At 37.9% G+C, this 12767-nt stretch overlaps 1 long non-coding RNA gene across 1 annotated transcript in view; it reads right to left on the bottom strand.

Annotated features, from left to right (window-relative positions):
• Nucleotides 1-10853: 10853 nt before the first annotated feature.
• LOC146001907 (uncharacterized) overlaps nt 10854-12767 on the bottom strand; it is a 31773-nt gene continuing 29859 nt past the window's right edge. Inside the window, exons 3-4 of the long non-coding RNA XR_014443625.1 lie at nt 12122-12203; nt 10854-11019 (exon numbers count right to left, since the gene is read on the bottom strand). This is a non-coding gene — a long non-coding RNA (uncharacterized LOC146001907). The remainder of the gene's footprint in view (nt 11020-12121; nt 12204-12767) is intronic.

A 12767-nucleotide genomic window follows, 5' to 3' on the forward strand; every position in this document is an offset into this window, starting at 1 on the left:
CCAAACTTTCCTTATATATATATATATATATATATATATATATATATATATATATCAGCCATTAAAAAGGCTAAGTGCTCTGAGAAAAAAAATCATCCATCCGAGGACTGTGAATAAATGATGTTACACGTGGCAAAATTGCGAATAGAAAATGTTTTTTAAAAAATATTTTATTACATCAAAGAACGAATTTGTTGCATACCATTTCTTGTTCGATTCAGGCGTGGTTTCCTTGATTCCATTTCTACTTCAAAAGGTTTTTAACGATTGAGTAATACTCGTATGCGAAGTGCCGCGTAGCTTGCGAATGATGCATCCTGTATTTTTTTTACTGTATTCATAAACGGATACATTTACCGACGACCGGATGACTAACAGGTGTTAAATATAGATAGCAACAGGCAAGAAATTATGTTCATGGAAGTTACTTAAGTGATGCAACCATTTATCGCAACCTTGGTGGTATGGAATTTACATGTTAGAAGCCGCCATTTTTGTTTGGACTCAATCTATTAAAACTTTCAGAACCAGAAAGAGAGAGAGAGGGAGACCAAGACAAAAGCGAGAGAGAGATTTGGAGATCAAGAAAGAGCATACACTGTAGGGGAGGAGGTCCGGATACCCCCATCCGAAAGACTTGCCAAGTACTAAAAGTAAATGATGAAAATATGCTTCCATAGTATTAGTTGTATAATGGATTCTGATTAATTTCCTCTGAACTTAAATATTTCAAGGCAAGGATTATATTGGAATAATTCAGCTTTGAGGGACAGTACCAAAGATTTATGTTTGCACACTACTATTTATGATAATATGCATGGATTTATTTGCCAGGGCACTTGTTTTATGCAAATTATTCCGATCTTAACTACAGGTAAGCTACATAATGAATATGTAAAAACAATAGAAGGTTAAGTTAGTTCGTAAAGGGAGGGAACGGGTTAAAGCTCAGGGGGCAAAAATAACCACAAAAAATTGGACATACATTTCACGGGGCGAAATGAATGAAAGAAAAAGGCCTGCAATCTCCACCACGTACAACCACCCGATTATTTCAGGTTAAGGGATCGTTGATAGGCTATGTGAAGCCTGATATTCGAAGTTATTTGGCTGCGAGAGGTGAATCGTAAGAGGGGGTATTGCTCTGAAGAGCTACCACTTAACCAAGCAAGGGGGCTAGCCCCGTGAAATATGAACTACACTCACGATTAACTTTAAACACTACAATTCACTGGTCTGGCAAGGGTGTGAGAGAATGAAAGACAAGGATAGAGGAACGTTCGTTACCTGTAGATCTCGAAGTGACGATCGACTCGCTGGTTCGTTGATGAAACTCTGATGAACTCTCCTGAAATAAAACTCCTTTCCGATAGCGCACTACTCCTCGCTGTAACTCCTTTTGTAACGTTCGGTAATCCGACTTTAAGTCGGAGGCAACAACTATTCACGCCATAACTTTCTTGTAGTTCAACAACTTGTATAATTCCGAGGCACCGACTGTGCACGCGATAGATTTCAGATACCGACTGTTTGAAGAAATATTCTTCCGAGCTATTTAAACGAAATTCGAACTTCGACCGTTGAGAGAACGCGTCTCTCAATAACGGTGTTTTCAGCGTAAAGCTGTGTTTGCAGTATCTTTCCTGCGATTCCGGAAGAATTCGTATCAGAGGATTTTTACATCCGCTGAAGATCGCAGGTGACATTTGCTTGAAAGAAGCTCTTTCCAGCTTCTTTCATAATCGGGCCCTTTTTATGAAATGATTAGGCTATCTGACTATGGCGCCCGGGTTCGGGTCATGCCTTCGGCATGATACGGTTTAGTGGATGGAAATGAAACAGAAAACATAGACAGGCAGAGACAGACACCGACAAATAGAAAGAAAAGGAGTAAGAATCGAATTTTTTTCAGGGAAAGATGCAGGCTCGACCAGGACTCGAACCAGGGTCTCTGGCATACCGTGCCATTGCTCTACCACTGAGCTACGGGGCCGGCCTGGCCTCGCCAAAAAAAGTTACGAAGTACATCTCCTGTGTGTGTCGAATGTTCAATAATAATTAACATCTCTACGCTGGGAGGAACCAGGCAACGTCGAAGTGTACTGTGTTTCAAAGGCAACAGATCTCGTTGCGGTAGCACTGGAAGAGAAGATTCCACACAGGTAAAACGGAGACAGCGAGAAATCAGGCGAGGCCAGGCCGGCTCAGTAGCTCAGTAGTATTGTGGTACTGGAGTGACTGTTTTAATACCTAAGGTAAATACACCGATAACAATTAATTACTACAGACCAATTAATCTAATGAATGTTGAGTATAAAATCTTAACAAAAATAATACCAAATAGGTTAAAACCATATATATCATTATTAGTAGGTAACACACAATATGGAATGCCAAGTGTTGACACCATACACCAAGCATTAATGATAACTAGAGATGTAATAGCAGCATAAAGAGAAGAGTGAGACTGGCGCTACTACCATTTCAAGCTTGACTTTGCTTCTGCATATGATTGTTAGCCATACATATTAAAATTAGTTTGAAAAAACTTGGGTTTGGTGATAAATTTATTAGTTGGGTACAATTATTAACTAGAAATATATATATTAAGATACTTGATAATGGGTTCCTAACATCGACAATACAAGGATCCCTGTTAAGTTCATATCTGTTCATGTTATCGTTCACCTTTTCTGAACATGATTCAAACAAAGTTGTCATCTCTGAGATATTGTGAAAATAACTTACATGTATGTGGGTATATGGACGACGTAACAGCCTTCATTAACTCGAAGACTGATTGGAAGGTATAGTCTGTCTAAATGAATACATGCAAATATCAGGTGCAAAAATTAATTATAAAGAATCGTATTTGTTGCAACAGGGAATCAAACGAACTTAACATATGGACGTGAAATTGTAACTAATGATAAAGTAAGAATATTGGGGATAGTTTTTAAGAATAAATTACAATCGACGATAAATATAAATTTGAAACAATAATAAAGAACATGCAAGGTGTGATTGAAACCAATTTGTTAAGAAATCTATCGCTTATATCCCGAGTGCATTATTTAAACAGATACATATTCGCAAAAGTTTGGTTTGTTGTAACACTCTTTCCTTTGTCAAGAATTATTGCAACACGTTTACGATCGCTAGCTATGTATTTCTTGTGGTAAGGTCAGGTTTTCAGAATTTAGGTAAAAATGGCAAAGGAAAAAATGGCAACGGAAGAAATGGCAAAGTGAAAATGGCAAGCGGAAAAAATGGCAAAGGGAAAAAATGGCAAAAGGAAAAAATGGCAACGGTAAAAATGGCAACGGTAGAAATGGCAAGAATAAAAATGGCAAATACAATATAGGCTACCTATTACGATTTTACGTGAAAAATTGAGAAATTATGTGTCTTGCATTTCACAGTTTGAAATTAAAATTTAATATAATTTAATGTATTTTAACATTAATTTGTCTTTGAATGGAAACATTTTATTTGATGTTTCCAAAATTAATACCGTTTATTTCTTTATTTCTTTTGGCAGGAGTTACTGCCGTTATAGAATCACATACTAATAAAAGTTATCCTTTGTAAATAATTTGAAACATGTGTGATTGATGTAACTTAAGGGGAGTGCAGCATTGAATGGGTTTTCATCTTGACTGAAAACAAGTTTATGCTTTGCGCGCACCTGCTGACCAGTCACACATGTTTGGTACTAGTAGGACTTCAAGTCAGCCCTTATCTAACCCCCTCGTACTAAGAGGGACGAACTTGTTTACTTTTTTAAAATGAATATTGTTAAATCTTGGAAAGCTGGAGGTAAGCTCTTCTTTCTACCACAGTCTGATCTGAAGAATGTTATAAGGTGGAGGAACAATTTCAAGTGTCGAGGAATTCTAAAAACAAAATGATTGAAACAAAATCCTGTGTGTTCCTATGACCATAATCATTCGTCTGAATATGATGCTGTGAAGGTTTAAGAAATTCAAAATATTAACCCTCCCTTCATATGAAATGTAATTATATGCGAGAAAAAATATTGCGCTACGAAGTTCAATAGAATATACATATAACGCCAGAAATAATGAGCTTCTAAAGCCATACTTCACAACACGTTGACTGCCATGAGACCCAAAAATGGGTCTCAAGTATCGTCATTCATGAAGCCGTGATACCCACTTGTGTGTCTCACCTCAGCAATTGCTTCAGGCCGCGATACCCCTATATGGGTTTCACTTGTCATTTGCTAACATGATCAAAGATATTGTTTTGGCTCCAGAATGTTACACTGTACTCGTAACGAGCTTGATAGTTCAAGTGATTGAAGTTCGTTATTTGAAGAAACGAAGTCATTTACAAAAAAAAGTGAGACACAGAAATGGGTCTCATGGCCTTCTGATCAAAATTCTCTTCTCCAGGCCACGATACCCAAAACTGGGTCTCAAATTTAAATTGAATTTTCAACGGTTTTTTGGATTGTTTTGAAATTTCTTGTGCTTCACAGATCTAATGACACCAACTTGATCCATTTTCACATTTTTTTTACTTGGCCCCACGATGTCATTCAGACAATCTGGCCTTGGCAGTCAACGTTTAACATTAGTTCAAGAGGAACCCGAACATATGGCAATTAAAATATTCAATAGTTTCAAAAACAATTTTTTTAAAAAAAACTATTAGTTAATAACGAATATTATAGAGTAAATTGTAAATTATAGAAATTTTGTAACTATATTTTTTATCTGGACTGTACTGAACCCTCCAAATACCAATGTATATGGTTTATATGGAGTAATGCAATTCAAATTCAAACATCCTACAGAGTAAAGACGGCAGGCTATATTGTGGAAGCTAATCAGGTGCATCCAGCAAGAAAATGAAGCTGTGAAAGCGATCATTCTGCACCTGAGAGAGGACAACTGCCAAAGAAGAAAACTTGCCATTTTCACTTTGGCCATTTTTTCCGTTTGCCATTTTTACTTTTGCCATTTTTTCCGTTTGCCATTTTTACTTGGCCATTTTTTCCGTTGCCATTTTTTCCTTTGCCATTTTTACCGGACACCGGTTTTCAGAGTGGCTTATAACAGGTGGTCGATTGGGACTGACGCACGTGGAATGGAAAGCAGCTGCCTTATTCAACACGTGTAATCTACAGACGCTCACACAAAAACCAGATAGCTACACAGCGATAGGGCTACGATAGATCCTAAATAAAATTCCCTTGACCTTGTCAATTCACACAGCAGCTATCCCGAAAAACTTTGCTTATCTTTTACCATCTATTGCAGAATGTGTCTACAGACTGCGAGCAGGAAGTACGATGATCTTCTACAAGACAATGACTTGTATCGCCAGGAACTTGACCTAAATACACAGCCAACGAAAGTAGAGCATCGAACTCCCAATAAAGAATGGAACATGGATGGATGAATGTTTGTGCGAAACATTTAACTAGCGAAGTTCAATCCTTATTGTGTACATATAAGTACAGTACATGATAAATTTGATACTAAAAGTAAAAGACATCGACTTCAAATCAGTGACACGTCTTTATGTAATATGTGCAATGAGGAAGATACAATAGAACACAGAATATCTAAATGTCATCACGCAAGTCCATTGTGGCAAAAATTACGAAATATGTTAAGTAGAATATGTCGTACATCAACAGCTAGTTATACGACACAGACTGTAATAGTACCAGATTTTAAGTATTATCCTAAAACCAAATGGAACGCAGTTCAATGGCTTATTAGCAATTCTATATTTACATAAACTGCACAAATATTAAGTACGCATGTACTTTTATAGATTTCTTACAAGATGAACTAATGCAAGACACTATTGTTTATAATAGAAAACATTATGCAAACTTCCTAAAGATTGTATATGAATAATAAGAAGGTATCTTATAACCATGTTCACATAAAATGTAACTTGACATCTTGATAATTAAGAAAAAGTGGTAGAGCAATGACACCGTATGCCAGAGATCCGGGTTCGAGTCCTGTCGAGGTTGCATTTTCGCTGAAATATTTCTACGTAGTACATCTCCTGTGTGTGCCTAATCTTCAATAGTAAGAATCGACATGTTAGGGCCTCCCCATGGCGCAGTGGTAGCGTCATTGCCTTGTAATCAAGGTGTCCCGGGTTCGATACCCGGTGGAGGCACAAGTGGTTCGGATTCCACTTTAAACTGTAAGTCCAGTCCCGATTAGCCTTACTGCGCATAAAGTGAACTTAAAACACCAAATCAAACCAAATCGACATGTTGAACGAAAGCTAACCTGTCAGACATACACATGAACATCAACAATACATAATCAAAAGAGAAGTGGAATGATAAAATAGGAAAACAATAACAAATTACATATCACAATCGGTTTTGAAGGATGTGAATCAGTGGCGGCTGCTTAAGGCTGGACTGGACCTTTGCCAGCCGCCAGGGCGATTTTTTAAATATATTCCTCTCCTTTCCAAAACCCGCTGTGCTATTCCAAAATCTGAAAAATTGCATCAGCTTAGAATTCCTTCTAGAACACTGACTTGAATTTTCGTGTGGTTTGCTTTAGCTATTATCTAGATATTATCAACAGTTTAATAGACTTACCTAATCAGGTTTCGTAGCGGTAGCTCAGTTGGTAGCGCGTCTCACTACCATGCGAGAGACCCGGGTTCGATTCCTGCGTCGGAGAACCGGGATTTTTTCCACCTATTCAAGCAGCTCCGGCGCTCACCCAGCGTCTTATACAGTGGGTACCTGGAGGAAACTCTGGGGGGTAAAGGCGGCCAGGGGGAGTGGTGTTGATCACATCACCCACCCCCCGCCACCTTCGGCCATGATCAATAAAGTGTGGGGCCCTAATTCCACACCCACTATACGCCTTCATGGCGTGGTGCAAAGCACAAGGGAGCACTTTACTTTTTAATATTATAATAATAATCTTCTGTACAATAAAACAAATGTTTCATTAACAAGCTCTTTACTGTGGTTCTAAATTTGGATTATTTTGATTCATGTAAACCACTGGAAACTTTTTATATAACTTTTACACCTTGAAATCCTCGACCACTTTGTGTTTTGGATGTGCAGACAGTTGAAAGATGGAGTGGTTATGCGTACAAGTGCTCTAATTCTATATGTCAGTATTTCTTGAGAACATATAAAAATTTCTAAGAATATAACACATTGTTTCTGGTACGTACTAGCATATAAGATGAAATATTTTAAATTCACTGAAAATTTGTTTTGTTGGCCTTCAGAAGGATACATTCCTCATTATTTTTAAAATCAGTATTCTATCAGATAAAAACTTTCTGCATTTTGAGTGAACTGCCTCAGAAATATATGTTGGCGGTGTTCAAGCCTGTTTTACATTCTCGTATATTTTCTAATTTTCAACAGTTACTTATGATTAGATTTCGTTAATTGGCGTCGCTCTTCTGCCACTTTTGGCTAATCGCGACGATGAGGATAAGTGATTATGTGATGAAATTGATGATGTAGAGTTGTAGCACGCTCTGCTAAGCACTCTGCCATGTAGGTCAGCGAAACATTTTGTCATTAAGTGTCATATCCAGATGGTTATAATTAAAGTGACGGTGTTCAGAGTGGTACAGCACGGGCTGTAATGAGAGTAGCAGTCTGAAACTTCGTAGATGTGCTAATGAAGCAATGCGCAAGTAGGCAAAAAAAAGTTCCAATTCTCGCAACCAGGGTACAAAATGGCGCTGTAAGCAGTCAAAACGTGGAATTTTCCGTACTTCTGACGTGATAGTCGGTGACATTGCCTAACCATTGTGTGAGCTCCCTGGTTGTTGTTGGTGACGCTTGTTGCTTTTTCCTTTAGTAATGTTCATGTAATTCGAATAGTGAAATTGTAGCGATATTTTATTACAAAGAGTATTTTTTTCTGCGATTTATAGTGTTTTTCCTATAACTATACCAAGTTTTGACTGCTTACAGCGCCATTTTTTTACCCTGGTGGCGAGAATTGGAACTATTTTTTTTTTTTTTTTTCATAATTCGCGAGCGCATTGCTTCATTAGCATATCTACGAAGTTTCAGACTGCTACTCTCATTACAGCCCGTGCTGTACCACTCTGAACACCGTCACACCTGGTATGAACGTCTTGCTGCTCACAACACTCGAAGTTTTTATTAAGAAAATTCTTTTCAAAACATAAGGAGATTTCTTAGCGAGATATACATCGACAAATTGAATAGGAAAAAAATGTCCATGTACTTGATCCAGGATGTAATATCGGCCTTGGAATGAACTGACTGAAAATGACAATTATGACATTTCCTTTTCCGGTACGCGTAGTTCACAGGCATGTGTGACTCTGTTTTTTGATCTGTCCACCTCACAATTATCAGTCCCTGTAATGGTGGACACAATTGAAATACAATTTACTCCAAATGCCTGTCGCAGCTCTATGAAAACTTACTTTTCAAGTTATCTTTACTTCGAAGGTTACCTCCGATGGCACAGTAATAACAGTCGGTCTCTGTGGTGGAGTGGTTAGCACAGTGCGCTACGACGCCAGGGATCCCAGGTTCGAATCTGGTTGTTCTTTGTGAGTGTTCTGTCAACAATCTCTTCATATAATCACTCATCGCCGCGATTAACCAAATGAGTTAGAAAATAGAAGTAATATAAACCAAACCAATCATCATTAGTCTTCATCGTCGCGATTACCCACAAATGGCAGAACAGCGATGCTAAATACCTCAATTCGATCAATCTCAGTGGCCAGCTTCCGTTGCAGAGTGGTTAGTACATCGCGCTACGACGCCAGAGGTCCCAGGTTCGAATCATGGCCTGAGCATGTATGCTTGTGGGTGTCCCTTCGTATCATCACTCATCCTCATCTCCGTAATAAGCCAAAAAGGACAGAAATGTAAGGTAAAATAAACCGAATCAATCACAGGTAACACTGTCCCCGGTTCGATGCCGGTGGAGTCACAATGTACAGTGGTTCGGATCCTATTTACACTTCACATCCAGTCCCGATTAGCCCACATGATCATGAGATGAACCTAGAAGAAACGTCTGGATTTTCTATTTCGAACATTTAACTGTTAACCTGCGAAAAATTGATGGAAAGAGTTGAAAGTTGGCAACACTCTTTCCGTTAGTCTCCATTGGAATATGCTGGTGTGACAGAATTGCCTTGGAATAGCCACTGGTGTAGGAACATATCTCATTTCGTGAAGAAGTATTTGTTTGTTTGTTTAGGTACACTTCCTGTTTGGGCTAATCGGGACTGGACCTACAGTGCGATCCTAACCAGTGGCGTGCCCAGAATTTTTGAAAGATTGAAAATATGTAAAATATGCAGAAATAGAGAAGAAAATTGAAGTAAATAGAAAGAGAAAGTTAAACTAGGAAACAACGAGAGTGCGACTGAGATAGAGATAAAGAAATTCGACTAAAAAAGGGGAAAAGACAAAAAGGAAGCAGATTTGCTGTTTTTAAGTCCACTTTATGCACAGTAAGGCTAATTGGGACTGGACGTACAGTTTAAAGTAGGATCCGAACCACTATGTGCCTCCAGTGGTTATCAAACCCGGGACCGCTTGATTACAAGTCGGCGAGGGGAGTTCCATCTCCTGATAGATGAATGGCAGTATGGCTATAAGTGAAAATGTGCTTTGTGGGGCAAGATGACGAACAGCGACGAACCCACCATTTTTTTAAAGTATACACGTAGCAAAGAAAGGCGACATGATGACTTTTCCGGGTACGAAGGTATAATTCATTCATTTGTGACATGTTTTCAGTTCTAAATCAATGCGTGTGTCCGGAATTCTACTGTTGAAATGTTAAACTTTTTTCACTTTTTTGGCCCTGCACAGGTCCATGTGGTAGCACATTTCGTAATGACATTCTTTATTCATCTCAGAGTTGCTGTTCTTCATCTTGCCCCGTGCAGTACGTCAACTAAACCACGCCTTGGGGCAAGTTGGCAACTCTAGCACTGCTATGTAAATTGTTCTATATGCTTTAAATAGCCTAACAGTGTTGCCATGATGTCATGTATTCTCGATTTCCTCCCCTTCTCTGACGCTATGCGCGGTCTTGCTCCAGAGATAGCGTGGACAGAGCATAGGTTAATTTCCATGCAATATTCTCGGAATCTTGAAGCAATATTAACTTCTGCATATTATCATCGCCAACTTGCCTCGTGTTCCCACATGCACTATGCACAGTAGAACCACAGATAAACCCTATATAAGCAGATCTTCATCTAAGGCAGGAAAACCGGTGCACGGACTTCCCACTGGGAATCGCCATTCGCAAGAAGTTTTGTAATAATCCGCTAAGAGGCGCTGAGAGCACCACTCGCACATTTCCTTCCACTTCTTCTACCAAACCGAACAAGAGATGGCACTGCTAAATTTCAACAGCTGTCCAGCCTAACTTCACCGGAATCATTGCTCTGAAACGATGGATTCCGAGAAAACCTTCCACCTGCGAAGGACACTGAACAGAATATTTTCATCTGGTTGAAATATGTGCTGGAAAGCGAATTCACAAAACAACTTCACACATTTCCACATTCACATTCTCCAGTGACAGCGTAGGTGGGCCACGACATTATTTTCAGTTTCAAATTGTCATTATGCGATCCAAACAAGGACTTATTATACAATAACAATAAATTTAAATATTGAATTCAAACCAGTTCGAAGCACTACTGATAGAGTAATAATTAAAATCATAATATGTTAACGGGAAATATGGAAGAAATGTATTATACTAAATAAGATTCTTTCAGTAACATTTTACAGATTCAAAACAAAATAAGATCTGTTAATCACATCATAGCTAATTAATACATATATATAATTTGATATAATATATTTTATTGAACAACTGCACAGATCTTAACAGCAATGTAGTTTAAAGTGATACAACGTTCATTTATGCCTAAATACTGATTGAACGTTCATTGTGATAATTGTTATAGGTGCGCAATAATTATACTTCATTTCTAAGATTTTTCAAGTGCCTGAAATACGAAAAATAATATCATTATTTTGCTGCAAGTAAGTGAGGAGATACTTTAATTTTACATTTTATATTTTATTTAGGAAACATTACAGTGCTGTAGGGTGTCTAGTAATATATTATACAAGCTTTCAGTTGAGATTTCAATAAAAATTAACATTGGATTAATGAATACAGTAAACGATTTCAGACCAAATATGTTTTTTTCAATAACATTAATCTCTAATGAATTCTTAACGATTTAAAGAGTAGCAATAAACAAGAACAAAAATAATTCAAAGTAGTAGTATTAGTGTTTGAAGATTCAAATTTTAAATTAAGATTCCAAGGTGGCCACGTGACAGGTGAGTCAATATGTGTGTTTGTATACTTTCTAGTCTGAGCAATTACCATTTAGCCATAAGTGTTATTTTCTAATAACTCAATATCTCTTCACAAATAGTGTTTCAACGATAATTAAATTATGGTGAAAATGAATATAATTAAGACTATTAAAATTAAAATTGTATTATCCGTTTATATATATTCGTCTGAGAATAATAATTTCAAATTGTCATTTCAGTACAAGAAATGTGTGGGGTTGACAATTTCTAATCGTATGCAAGTTGTGTTTGTAAATTCGTAACACGCTAAAGGCTTCAAAAAGAATGAAAGTATCAACTGAGGTTTTCTTTGTCAGTAACCCTTTATTAATTACATCGCATCTCATTCATGGCCATCGTCACGATTATCATAAATAAATAGAAAAGTGACGTAAAATACAAGAAAATACAAAACATTATTTAGCTTATTTCACGTCACTTTCCTTCACCTTGGGTTCACTTCGATGATCAGGATGAATATGGTGAACTGTAAAATTGTTCATGAGACCAAATGATTCAACCGTGCCTTGCGGCAGGATTCGAACCTGTGATCTGATACGCTCACCACTCCTGCATGAAGGCTAGCGTGTTAATTTCTCTCGTATGAAATCTGAAATTCAAAAATCTATCGGTGATACTATAGGATTGACAAACTACACACGTGAAGTTGCGTACAAAACCAACACGCTTTCAAATCGTACAGAGAACAACACTTTTAACTAATAGATAAGTTTTACTTACGGTGCATGTTCATATTAACGGTGCATTCAAACTTTTTAATGTATCAAACTTATTTGTCTGCTTTTGTATCCTTTATCACGGTCTGTAAAATAAATAAATAAATGTAGGTAGATATACATACATATTGATGAGGGAAAATGGCTGAACTTCAAAAATCATGAGATACATCTCTCTCCCTGTACAGTATGCTTACGCATTCTAACAAACAACATCGTGCACCGGCTAAACAAGAAAATTCCTTCGACACTACCGGGTTCGTCTTTCCGATAGAGGAGCGCAACCCGGTATTGACGAAGGAGACAAAACCGCAAGAATGACACATAAGTGTCGTTTGAAATTATGAATAAAAGACCCGGTCCTTAAGAAAACGGACAGTCTTGTTGCAGCCACATTGCAAAGGACGTGGGGTGTCGTTCGGACTCACGATCAACAACGAGCCAAGCGGGCTATCGACGAACCAGTCAGCAAGCGTTAGTTTGGGCCAATGTAAGTAGTACGAGAGATTAATTACCCAATTTACATCACACTTCCTCCCGACGGCAGGACAGACGACGCCGTTCTGTTTCCAGCGTCTGTTTTGTTTTCTGTTTTGGTGATTTGCCATTGTCGGCCAGGTCCCCCGATGTGCCCGCTACATATATTTTTT

Source organism: Lepisma saccharinum, chromosome 18 (genome assembly GCF_977018435.1).
Source record: "Lepisma saccharinum chromosome 18, izLepSacc3.1, whole genome shotgun sequence".
In the NCBI taxonomy this organism is placed as follows: domain Eukaryota; kingdom Metazoa; phylum Arthropoda; class Insecta; order Zygentoma; family Lepismatidae; genus Lepisma; species Lepisma saccharinum.